The following is a 12584-nucleotide window of genomic DNA, read 5'->3' on the forward strand; positions in this document are numbered from 1 at the left end:
GTGTCAAAAGGAATCAGTTGAGATAGTCCTGACATCCGATCAGAATGCCTCTTTTTTTTTTGGAGGTTCTTCAACTTGCAGGAGACCCTGCGGTAGACTCGGATCACGCTAGAGAGAGATTGTGTACCTCATCTGATTTGGGAAGATCCCTTAGTCTGCTGCCACTGCGATCTCAGACATGTGACAGGAAACAGATGGAAGTCACGACATACAAGTCCTGTTGCTCATTCTTTGGCATCTCTTCTCTTACAATGAAAACGTCACCAGGATGAAGTCTCCGAACACGTTTAGCACCCGAAGGCCAACTTAAAGGCACACGTTAGAACACAACGACCGCCTTCCTTTAGCCTTCGGGGCTTTGAAGTCGCCACATCCAAAGGCTTGCTACCTTATGATACACATCGAGTGCTCCAGCCAAACACAGCGTGCCGCGTCTGTTGATCGTGGATGTATGGCGGTGATTCATTCTTGTCCCACAACTGTGACTGGCAGGTGCACAATGTGAAACACACACACAAAAAAAAAAAAAGAAAATCAAAAGAACTCTGCTCCTGTGGAAATGTTCACCGCGCCACGAGATGCTCATTGTTTACTGTCGAACATGGATTCCATGAAAGATGATTAGTAAAAAGCAGTTCAAGTTGTGTAAATTGAGCGTTGCCAACTCTAAGCCCGATCTCCTGCCTAGACTCAAATTACAGTGCGTTGTGTACAGCTGGTGTAATATGCATGAGAATGCCAAGATGACTGTTTGAAAGGAGCAGACCGGAGTGGCGTACTGCCAGGGGCAACGAGGTCCTCTGTGCTGGTCCAACAATTACCATATGGACAGCAATTTTACGAGTGCAGATCTATTTGTTATCGTGTGCGGCTATGAGTGTTTGGGGAAGTCCAGTGTAACATCATAATCAGTGTAAAATCAGGAATCATTTATTTTGAAGAACTGCAATATCTACTACACAAAATCAATTCATATCCAGCGTGATTGTAGCCTATATTAGACCGTTAATCAAAGCAAACCTGAGCTGGTCTCCATGGAGCCGCCATCGGGGACCTGATCCTGGATTTGTACAGTATCTTTACTGTAGATGTGTCAACATATTGCAGTTTCCTTGCAACTCAAAAAACAGTGCGGCCGTACACGTGCAGTACAAGTGGCTACCTGCACAGTGCATGCTTTTAGGGTCATGTTTGATACCGCTGTGAAATTTAACGTTCCGTTGTTGGAACGGAGCAATTCTTGTGTGATCAGGATGGAGTATTGTGTGTCGTATACATCAGTAATTAACTCTAGTAGCAGTAGTTTCATTTGTGCGCAGACGCTACCACTTTTTAAATCTTTGAAACCAGATCGTCTTGACGTCCATGTGAACAACACGGAGAGGTTTTCGGATTCCAATCGCTACATTGAAATGAGAGGAAGAGGCCGTAAGCGTCCGTCCCGTTTCAGCTTGACACCAGCCGCAGTGTCATCTACGGCCGCGTCTGTGCACAACAGATTTGAGGGCGTGCTGTGTGACCGTGGCCGCGCCTCAGCCTGATGAAAGTCCCGTCTACGCAGCGAGGCCTCGCAGTCCCAATCCCCCCCAGACCGGCAGCGATCGATCGCTGGTTGTTATTGACATGACACCTGCCGAGCTGGGCTTTAAGCTATCGAAAACCGATGCGGCAGATCAAAAATGGGACGCCGGCTTTCATGTTTGTAAACAGTATCGATTTGCATAATAACCTTAAAAATTTGTTCCCCGGATTAGGCAAGGACAAACCTGTTTCAGCGTTTGTTATGATGCTCGCAGCATATGCCTAATTAGAGAAAGAAAGAAAAAAAGAAGAGGCAGAGGCTGTGATCGGCTTGAAAAGCAGGCTGTGATCGGCTCCACGAGTCGGTGCATCGCCGTCAACACCTTTTGGTTCGCCACTGTTAATGAAAGCCATTTTCCCCATTAAATAATAAAATAAAAGGAAGGCACCTCGACAGACAAAAGCGCTGATGCGTCACTTTTACACGGATGCAAATTATTGCCGCGTGTCACGATCATTTATTCATGAGGAGGCCTTTCCATCTCTTGGCGGCTTTACCTGGTGCCACGGAGGTGCTCTCTCCTCCGCGGTGCCGCGGCGCTGAGAGAGACGTCAGCCTCCAGGAGTGACGAGGAGACAGATGTACTGAAGAAACAACGCGAGCGCCGCTCGCTTCGCCAGACGGGTCCAGTTTAAAAGCACTGAATTATGTATCTTAGCGGCTGACACGATCACAGAGTGACTTGTCAGCATTGAATATCTCCATTTCCTGTCTCAGACAAACCGTGACCTCGTTGGCTACCGAGGAGCATTGATTAGCTGCAGATGCCTACAGATGCTCAACCGACGCCAATTATGATGACATTTACGGAGAGCCTGTTAAACGCCAGAACCATCAACTTCATGCTGTGCCTTTTAATAAATAGAATACTCGCATTAGAGTATCAAGAATTTAAACCTGCAATTCTATAATTCTTGTGTATTTTTTTTGATACGTTTGCACTCCGGCGCTGCAACACAGGCATCACAACAAAAGATGCTGCAAGGCAAGAGATGAAGGAGTCTTCCATTTCAACTCCCAGTTGTGGACATTTTTTTTCTTCGTATAATCCGTCGTAACACCATTCCTGCTGCAGGAATTCCCCAGTGAAAAAAAATGCAAAAGATTAAAAAAAAAAAGCACAAGTTTATGGAAAAATAAAGGGCTAGTGGTGTCTGACAAGCCTTTAAATCTAGGACAGTCATCCCAAAGAGGACTGCACATACTCATTGCGAGGACATAAAAGCAGAGTTGTATCTGATCTGCGAGGGCGATGGAGATGGTAGGCCATTAGCTGGATGGCGTTATAGCCTGTGAAGATGTCTACAGCAACCCCACGTGTTTGAAAGATGTTGCACCGGTTTTTTTTAATGCTAAAAGCTTCTTTTTATTATTATTATTATTATTAAGAACCAAACATATTTATTGTGGACGAACAGATTCAGGGTGTCAGAAAAGAGTGCGAGGCAGCACAGAGAGATGTCATCGATTCATACGGCCGATGTTTTTGTTTCTTAACGTTTTGGTTACGGCTTTCCTGTTAGCTGTAAATCAAAGGTCAACAACTATGCGTGTCAAACGCGAGATGAATCCACGGAGAGCAGACAGTGTACATATAGATGTAGGAGGAACAGCAAGAACCATAACATTCAACAAGACCTCCTGGCTTGATGCGGCAGACTAACCACAGCCGGAATGCTTCTCCCAGACCCACCTTAAGAAAACAATACCATATGTGCAAGCTTTATTTACGAAGTGCTGACACCAGGGCCTGAAAGAATTAGTATTCCGTTCGGTAAATGTTTTCCTCTGGGCTCTGTCTTCGCAAGAACAGCTTACAGATGTTTCAGCCATGCAGAGAACGCCAGTTCTATTCCCACCGCGGCGTGAATGAAAAAGCATGTTGAAGGTTTCGCCCCGGCCAAGCTCAGAGAGTGATCTACAACTCATACTCGGTTGCACTTTTGCTAAGCACTACCTCCTGCACCGGCCAAGGTTTTCGGCTGACACGGACGCTATTTAGTGCCGCTTCCACGGACTCCGGTGCGCATTGTTCGGCACGGCTTTGTCAGGCTGGCGAGTCTCCAGCGACAGATGTACCGATGGTACAGTGTGCAAAATGTTAAATGCGTTATAAGCCTCTTCATGAACTTGCAAATCCTACTAATTGTTTGGTGTTTGCTGATAGAAGATGTAGAGTTTGTGAAAAGGCTTTATTTTTTCCAGCTCTCTTGTTCTCTCTGTTTGCCTCCCCACACACACACACACACACACACACACACACACACACACACACACACACACACAGACTATTGAGGAGTCATAAAATCAAATGGAGTCAATCTTGTTTACAAGGAGTAGCGCGGGACCAGCTGACTGCAGCGGCTGCTCAATCCCCAGCCTTTACTCCCATTTACTAGTGTAACAAACCGTCAGAGAGGGGAGGGAGGCAGGGGGGAAAACATCGTTATCAGCAGGCCAGATAAACCCCCTCCAGAGGCAGCGCCGATAGAGAGGCAGCCCCGCCGCTGGGCAAATAGAAAAAGATCATATCTGGTCCTTGCATTGACGCGGCCCAATCAGCCCGGCAGAAGCGCCGAGGCTTCCTCGAACAAGGGGGAGATGTGTGGAAAGAGGAGACCGGAGCGTCACCGGGTCCGCTCCTCTTTTTAGATGGACTTTTAGAGGAGAAGCTGGATCTCTTAGAGACGGCTGAGAGGAGGAGGAGGGGGGGCTTTTGCTGGAGCTGCAGGCCTCTGGGTTAGGGTGATGCTTGTGTGTTGAAAGAGGTTGCTTTTACAGGTGGAAAGGATTGAGTTCTGGTTCTTAAATCTTCATTCGGGTCACCATCTCTAGCTTCACAGCTGCTTTTGCAGAACCAAAACGCTCTTAATTTAAATGGCGATCGACTGTTTCCGGACATCGACCCTATGATCAATAATAATTGCGGGTTTGGCAAGATTTAATATTGATTGTTAGTATTTTTCCACGTCTCTCTGGTGATAGAGGGAGGGGCGGGGGAGTGAATGCACCCATGCAATTATAGTTATATTAAATTATTAGAAAGTCAATCTTGACCTTGACCATCTGCACTTCAGCTACCAAAACTAATGTGGCCTGCAGCGTTGGATGAGATCAGTAATGACATCGGTTCAGTGGAGGTCCTTCAGTATATCATCACTGCTGCAGACCTCTGCTATAATACTTCTCAAGGCAGACTTTGAAGCACTTGTGTTTGCGACAGAATATGGAAAACACACTTTTTTTTTATGATTTTGAAAATTTACTGCCCTCGAATTTATGATGTCTTTCACGATCGTCCTCGCTGCAATTGTCATTTCCCAACTTTTCACCGCTAAATGGAATTTATTCTTTGTTTTTTTTATGTCCTGCTGTCGTTTCATTGACGAAGGTTATTTCATTCTCTCTGTTTGTTTCACCTCAAATTAAACAGACCAATAAGAAAAATGGTTAATGTCATTTATCACATTTTTTTTCTTTCTTTCTTTCTTTCTTTCTATCTAACATTCGTATCTCTTGCGTTCCCTCCAGAGATTGCAGTAATCTTCATGCTCACATTGTTCATGAATGTGCCAGAAAGAAGGCAGGCGACGTGTCCTCAGCATCAGCCTGACTCACCTCACTCCCCTCTCACCCAGTGTCTGTGAAACACACTCAAGAACCTGAGGTGTAAATTATCTACTTATTTCATCTCCTGTTATTGGTTTTGAGAGCATATTTTGAGTGTAACACAAACTTTTTCTTTCCTGATCCTTTACCTCCCGACGATGCTCTTCTCCATCATGTCATTCAGCCCTCGCCGCGGTCGGCTTTGCGACGGCTCTAGAAAAGGGGGCGCTTACTGAAGTTGCAATGATTGTACTTGAGTAAAATATTTCTGCACTCTTTCCACCTCTATTCAGCAGCTTGATGTGTGATAGTGAGAGGCCAAGCTCCTCTATGACAAGCAGGAGGCACATTTCTAGAGGCAGAAAGGAGGGCTGCAGGGTGAAGAGGCTACAGCTGTCATTGCTCATCTTAATGGCATGCCAGACACACACACACACACACACACACACACACACACACACACACACACACACACATCAACACGTGCAAACCCTACACACACACACCTACAAATATGGGGGTAAATGAGGAAGCTTTGGATGTATGCGGATGTATGCAAGTGAAGCCTCGCACAAGTGTGCGCTTGCGTACACATAACACTGCGCTCTTTCACGCGCACACGCATGCAAAATGTGCAGGAAATGAGGAGAGGAGGCTTTAGATGCACATATAAAAAAAATAAAAAAATGTGTGAATGCACGCTCCCTCAGACAATCAAATGGATTCACGTAAACACACACACACACACACACACACACACACACACACACACACACAGTCGCTGGATTTGTACACAGATATGCACTTGCTCTTGCGCAACATGAATATGTATTCCTTAACATTCAGAAGCGAGCGCACGCGCAGCCATTCACACGGATGGCACATACTGTATAGAGCGCGCACACAGACACACACCTTCACACGCGCCGAGCGTTGCCTGTGACAGATGTTGGCAGGAATATTGCCAGGAAGAAAGCTCTTTCATTTCTTTCTATTCCCTGTGTATTTTGGCATGCCTATCTCTGTACACAGTGTGGCCATGTCACCAAAGCTGTTTCTTTTCTCTTCCAGTTCCTCTGTGCACGTCTCCCCCCCCACCCCCCCCACCCCACCCATGTTATCCTCATGAAATTGAAGTCATTTGTGCCAAGAGAGATTAGAAGAGAATCGGGGGTTGGGGGGGGGGAGCGAGGGGGACATTAGCAAAGATATTTTTGTCAGTAATGAGCTAACTCTTTGTTATGCGCCGGGCTAAGGAGGTCTAATGATGACGTTTGTACCAAGAGGAAGAAACCGAGTCTCCAGAGTCCACACGCAGCCAGAAAGCACAGGCTTTGGTGCAACTCTTAACTCTATTCAATTATGCAGATGAGCCCATTGGGCCAGTGTTGGCCGTCACTTTAATGATGACGTGGGTAAACAGACATAGCTTCCTTTTCTGTCTTTAAAAGTCCCACCCCACCCCAGCCCCCCCCCCCCCCCCCCCTCCTCTCCTTGCAAACCCCCTTTATTTCTTATTTTTGCACCCGCAAGAAAGTTAATTGTCTTAGTCATTAAAGAGGTATCAGCTGTCACGCCACTGACAAAGACGTAAAGAGAAGGGAAGGCAGAGGGATGTGAAGAAGAGAGAGTTGAGAGGGATTTATTCTTTTTTTTTGCCTTCCAGGCTGATGGCAAAGAATCTCCTAAGATGCAATCATGATATTTTGATGCTGGGATGAGGGGCCGATCAACCTCTCAAGGCGAAGAAGCCTCTTTGGAGACGTGTCTCTGTTCTCCCCAGTGGCCACCGGGTGGCAGAAGAGCACAAGGAACAGGCGAGCTCTTTTGAACGGCTCTCACCAGAGCATCGAGGGGAGGCTTCTTCTTCTTCTTCTTCTTCTTCTTCTGCTGCTGCTGCTGCTGCTCGCAAACCAAACTACATGAAAACTGCCCCGACAGCCTTGGAAATTATTGTTGAATTGCAAAGAATGCAGATATGCTTCATGATCACATGGCTGCAGTTGTATAGAAGCAAATGCATTGACATGCAAGCCCTTTATTTTTATTCTTAAAAAGGGCATTTTTTTATTTTGTATTGTGCAATAATAAACTGAAATGCAAACAGAGTCTTTCAGATAAATTCAGATAGATATATTATAGCTACAGCATGTGATCAATGCATTAAGCTAAGAAGCATACTTTTGCATGCACTCTGGGATAAAAGTGTGAATATGTGAAGTTGATACAATTCATGTGATGAAGAAAAATCTCTTTTTAAGTGGAACTATTACGCAGCATTCACATTTTGATTTGTTTTGATGCATACATCAGAGCTGAATTGTTTTTTTTAAATGTGATGAACATGAGGCATCACATATGGTCTATAATGTTTCATACTGTATTTATCTTTTAAACGTTTTTAAATGAAATCTATTTAGGTGTAGCCTTAATTAGGACATATTCAAATATTATACTTTTTTAATGTATTTGAATTACTCTTAATAATAAACATGAAAGCTGTTTAAAAATCCCCCCCCCCCTCAAAAAAAAGCTAAAATGTGTATTGACATTTGTCAGGCGTTACTTCCTCTCGTTGGCAGACGATGCTGCCACAGAGAGACGAGTGTCTCCAGGACTAAGAGCAAAGTAAAGAGTTTGATCGGTGATATTTCATAACAACGTTCTCCTGTTGTCTTCATGGACCGTGGCTTACAGTGGGCTCTGATCGACCTGCGAATCAAAAACGAGACATTATTCAGAAAACAGTTTGTTCTGTCTTCTGTGTTTTTGTCATTCTACTGATTGAAAGTCCTGAGCTCTTGTGACTGAAGACAAATTAACTTGGGAATGATTGTCACATCAAAGTCTCTCTCTCTCTCTCTCTCTCTCTCTCCATGTTCTTCATTTAAGTCTCTGAGAACACAAGTTGTCTGACTTTGGCATTAGCTCGATATTTTTGCTCGCTTGTGGGTTTTTTTTTCCGGTGTTGCTCGGAGGAGCCACTGACTACCGACGGTCACCACAATTCACCCCCTCAGGGACATCCTCTCTAAAGTAGCCGAGGATCAAGAAGCTGCATTTCGACTTCTTGTGTGAAGGTGTTGTCACTCAATGTGTTGCTAAGTGCATTCTGGGTAGAAAAGGTCCTGGTGTTGCACTGTGGTCTTGTGTCAGATCGTGTACACGATGCAAAAGCTGAAAACTACTTTTTTGTTCTATTTCATGGACCGACATTAAAACTGTCTCGAGATGTAAGACCACACCTGCACCCAGATTTGCCTCACACCAGTAGCCACACAACAACAACAACAACAACAAAAAAAACCAAAGCGCAGTTAGGTGACATCTTCCAAATCAGAACAACCTCCCCTCCCCGGCTCCCCTTCATAAAACAACCCTCCAGGGAACAAATACTAAGTGAAAGCATGTAGGTAAGCGAGACAAACCGCGCGGGAGAGATGTGGCCATTGTGAGTGTTTATTGGACGCCATCTTTCTTGTGATGTGACAGTGTGGGGGTGTGTGTGTGTGTGTGTGGGGGGGGGGGGGGTCCGAGCCTCATCTCTACGTCGCGCATCTCAGCGGGAGGCTCGCTGCTCCCCTTCTCCCCGGCGCCACTGCCAGCCGTCTCCGTCGAGGTGGTGCGCTAATAATTTAAACAGCCCAATCAAAGGCAATGTGATGTTTCACACAAGGGAGGAGGTGAAAAATGAAGGGAAAGGGAGGAAAGTGATTATTAGTGTTTGGGAGAGGCAAGCCAGAGTGATTGAGCTGAAGGGGGACTTTGATTCTGGGGCCTCTCGTTTTTCAGAATGGCATTGGGTTTAGCCGCCAGGCTTCAGGAATCTGGTGAGCTGTCAGCGCCTGATGGTTAATTCTTCTTCTTTTTTTTTTGTTTCGCTCAAAGCCACACAAAGAGATTCACTCTTAACAGTTTATTGTAGTGAGCCAATACCAAGTCCGTCCTTCTGAAGGGAAGGAAATAGGGTTTTGTTTTGTCTTTTAGGATTGTTTTAGGTGTTAAAATTTTTCCGTTGTTATTGTTTTTATCCGGCGCTGCTGGAGAGGAAAAGAAGAATTTTGGGAACAGTTTGAAAGAAAAGAAAAAAAAGAAAAAAAAAGCCACTTTGAAAGTCACTTCTGAAGGGTAGTTAAAATAGTTAATGTTCATTTTGGTTTGTTGTTAGGCTACATTAAAATCACTATCTGGAACGAAAACATCCTCACACACACACACACACACACACACACACACACACACACACACACGCACACACACACACACACACTGTAGAGATGAATCACCTTGGCTTGTCAAAAGGTTGGTTAATAGACACATTTGATGTCACGCAAAGCCCAATGGTGTTGAAAGGGTTTTGTTAGTGTGTTGATATCACCTCCCGTGCATAAAGCTCCTCTTTAAAACAATAAATAGCAACGAACGCATCCAAAGCCCCTGCAGTTTAAACTATACGCCTTTGATACGGGATACCTATTACTGTTGGCTTTATCTAATGGATTGGATTCCCACACCTCATCCCTCCGGTGTTTCAAAGCACTGAAACCTTCAAATGTAATGTGTTATCAGCACATTAGCTGCTCCAGAGCCACTATCAATGGCATTTTTGTTTCTGCAGGGGGACAATGTAGCACAGTTTGACAAAGGGGAGCAACCTTTGAACTCAGTAACACTTGAACTTGCTCACTGGTGTTCGTTGGCTTTGCTATTTGTCCAACTGGGTTGATCCTCAAACGAAGACAGAGCGTTTCTATCGATCGTTTGACTAAGAGTCGTGAGATTATTGCTTTATTCTTGTCTCCTTGGTTTCCTAAATCAAGCCACTTGTAGGTTGTCTTTGCTGTTTGGACAATCTTGGCAAACATGTTCCTGTAGTTCTTCATGGAACTATGACCGTACCTGCATGACACAGAACACAGTAAAGCAAAACATGTAAGGGAGGAAATGAAATGTGCTCTCCTTAGATTCTCACACATTTGGTCATCACAAAGTCTCAACGTGATCAGATCCCGTAACGTTAACGTAATCGTACCAAATGTCCAGTTTCCTGCCAACAAGCCAATTATCGGCACATGTTGGGATGACGGCGGCATCGAGAATCCACGTCTGCGTTTCCCTTAAAGACAGTTTCCAGCAAACTCCTAGCAGAAGGCGTGTGACTGAAGTGAGCAGCAGTAGCTTTCTCCACAGCGTCTCCTCTCCTCCAGCAGCCGGGGCTCGCCTCATCTTAGCTCACCTGCTAGCTGCAGTTAGCCACGCTGTAGCTGATGTGTGGCAGCAGGGTTTAGTTGTTATAGAATCATAAGAATTCATTTCTTGCTAATGTTACACTACTTGACTCTGCATTATTTCCTTTGAAAATGTGGTTTTGTCATCCAAAGACTGACGATAGTGCATTGAATTGTGAGTTCAGAGGCTGCTTGTTTGCACTAAAGTATCCGTCAGTTAAAATGACTTCACCTGACGACATGTTGCTCAGCAGAAATATGAGCAACGTCTAACCAAAACCAAAAATATTTCCCCCCAAACGCAAGTAGTTTAAATATCACAAAAAAATACAAAGATTAATGTCAGAGCAGTTCCTTAGTCGTCTGATAAATTAGTAGTATTGTTGCTGCCAGAGTTTTATTCACCTCGTGTTCCCGACCAGATTAAATTGGACATGACATTATCCAGTAGCCTGTTGACATAACTTATTACCCTGGATTCCAGCTGTTTTAAGCATCCGGCCAATTTAAACAGCGGCAGCTGTTAATGACCATCTAAACCGTGTCATCTGCCGGCCACAAAGGCATTGAAGTAGACAAGCGCACGGATTAAATTGTCCACCACCTGTAATTTTCCGCAGAGGGAGGCAGATGTTTCCTATCTCGTCTGGTTTTGTAGCGGCGCGCCACAGATATGTCTTGTATGAGGTGGCAGAGGAGCGCTTCCCTTCCCGCCTCTCCTGACTTCTATATTTCTCTGTCCCTCTTTCTTTTTTCTTTTTTTTTTAAAATAGAAGTGGTGAAAATGGCCCCGACACACTCCAAATTTAGCGCCGCTCCGTACTTTTGGTTAGCCTCAGTTGCCACACTGATTCACTTTGAAATGTTCCAATTAAAATAAAAAGGGCTAATTGTCAGTTTGCTCGACAATTCTGCGCATGTGTGCCGTCTCCTTCACGTCCGTAGGCCGTCACAGCTAAAATTACACGTGGCGCGTCTGAATGTGTGCGTTATGTTTATCCCCATATACTAGAGTTGTTATTAGGAAGTATGCAGCGCATGCGAGGTCTTGTATGATAACAGGGTTAGTCGCACTCTATATAGATCTCGACTGTGCGCGCTCTTCTGTGATTGTGCTCGAACGCTGCAGACATCTCCGGCAGCAGCCACCAAACGGCTCCTGGAAGGGGCGGTCGGGCAGCAGCTGTTTGTTTATTTAGATCTAACTTGTAATTACGTCTGCGACAGACTGCAGAAAAAAAAAAAGAAGACTTATTTTGGCTTCCACTCGCCAGCCAATCGTCAAAGGGCGTTCGCTGTCCCTCTTGATTACAGTCGTGGACCTGTGGCCGTGCCATCCCGACGGCTCTGCGAGAGAAGTGAGCCACCGGGGTCTCATTTAAGAACCAACCGTATGTGACTCGACTGCTCTGGATGTCTTGGCACGCGTAAACACCTCACGCGACAGAACAACACTTTTATTTCTCACTATTAAACGGGTAAGTGTGTGTCTCTGGAAGTGGAGGCCCACACCTAAGTGTGATTGTAGGCTAGGTTGGCGCACACCATGCTGTTTTCTTTTTTGTTCTCAAACTGGCAGAGCGGTCCGGAGACGTGACGGTACTTCTGTCCAGGTCGAGGAGGATGTGTTTTGGTTTTTTTGTTGCTTATGATACAAACTGTATGTAAATGTCCCTCTGCGAGCACGGATGCGTGCCGCGTTCCCTCATTTGGCATTCACAAGCAGTTGCGACGACCTCATCAGTTAGATGGAGCCGACTCCAAGACGGAGACGAGACAAAAACCACAGACCTCAAAATGAGGTGAGCGGGAAGACAGAGACTCGACTTCACAGGAAACTGAACCAAATCCTCTCCCTCTCTCCCTCTCTCTCCACCCCGTCTCTCTTTTCTTCCCTCGCTAGTTTAAAGTTGTCCTGGCTTTTTATTTTGAGAAATATTAATTTGGTAGAAGAAGTGGTGTCGTGTCTGAAACACAACAACAAAGCAAGAAAAAAGAGAGAGAGAGAGAGAGAGAGAGAGAGAGAGAGAGAGAGGGAGAGGGAGAGGGAGAGTGGGGAAAAAAGGGGGTGAAAAGAGGGGAGGAAAAAAGAGGCGCAATGCGTGCACATTTCTCTCGCTTGACGTTTTGCTGAAGTTTGTACGCCACTTGAGCCCGCCGTTTCC

This window comes from Cebidichthys violaceus, unplaced genomic scaffold (assembly GCF_023349555.1).
Source record: "Cebidichthys violaceus isolate CVI_PGR_0920_01 unplaced genomic scaffold, fCebVio1.0.p SCAF_45, whole genome shotgun sequence".
Classification (NCBI taxonomy): Eukaryota; Metazoa; Chordata; class Actinopteri; order Perciformes; family Stichaeidae; genus Cebidichthys; species Cebidichthys violaceus.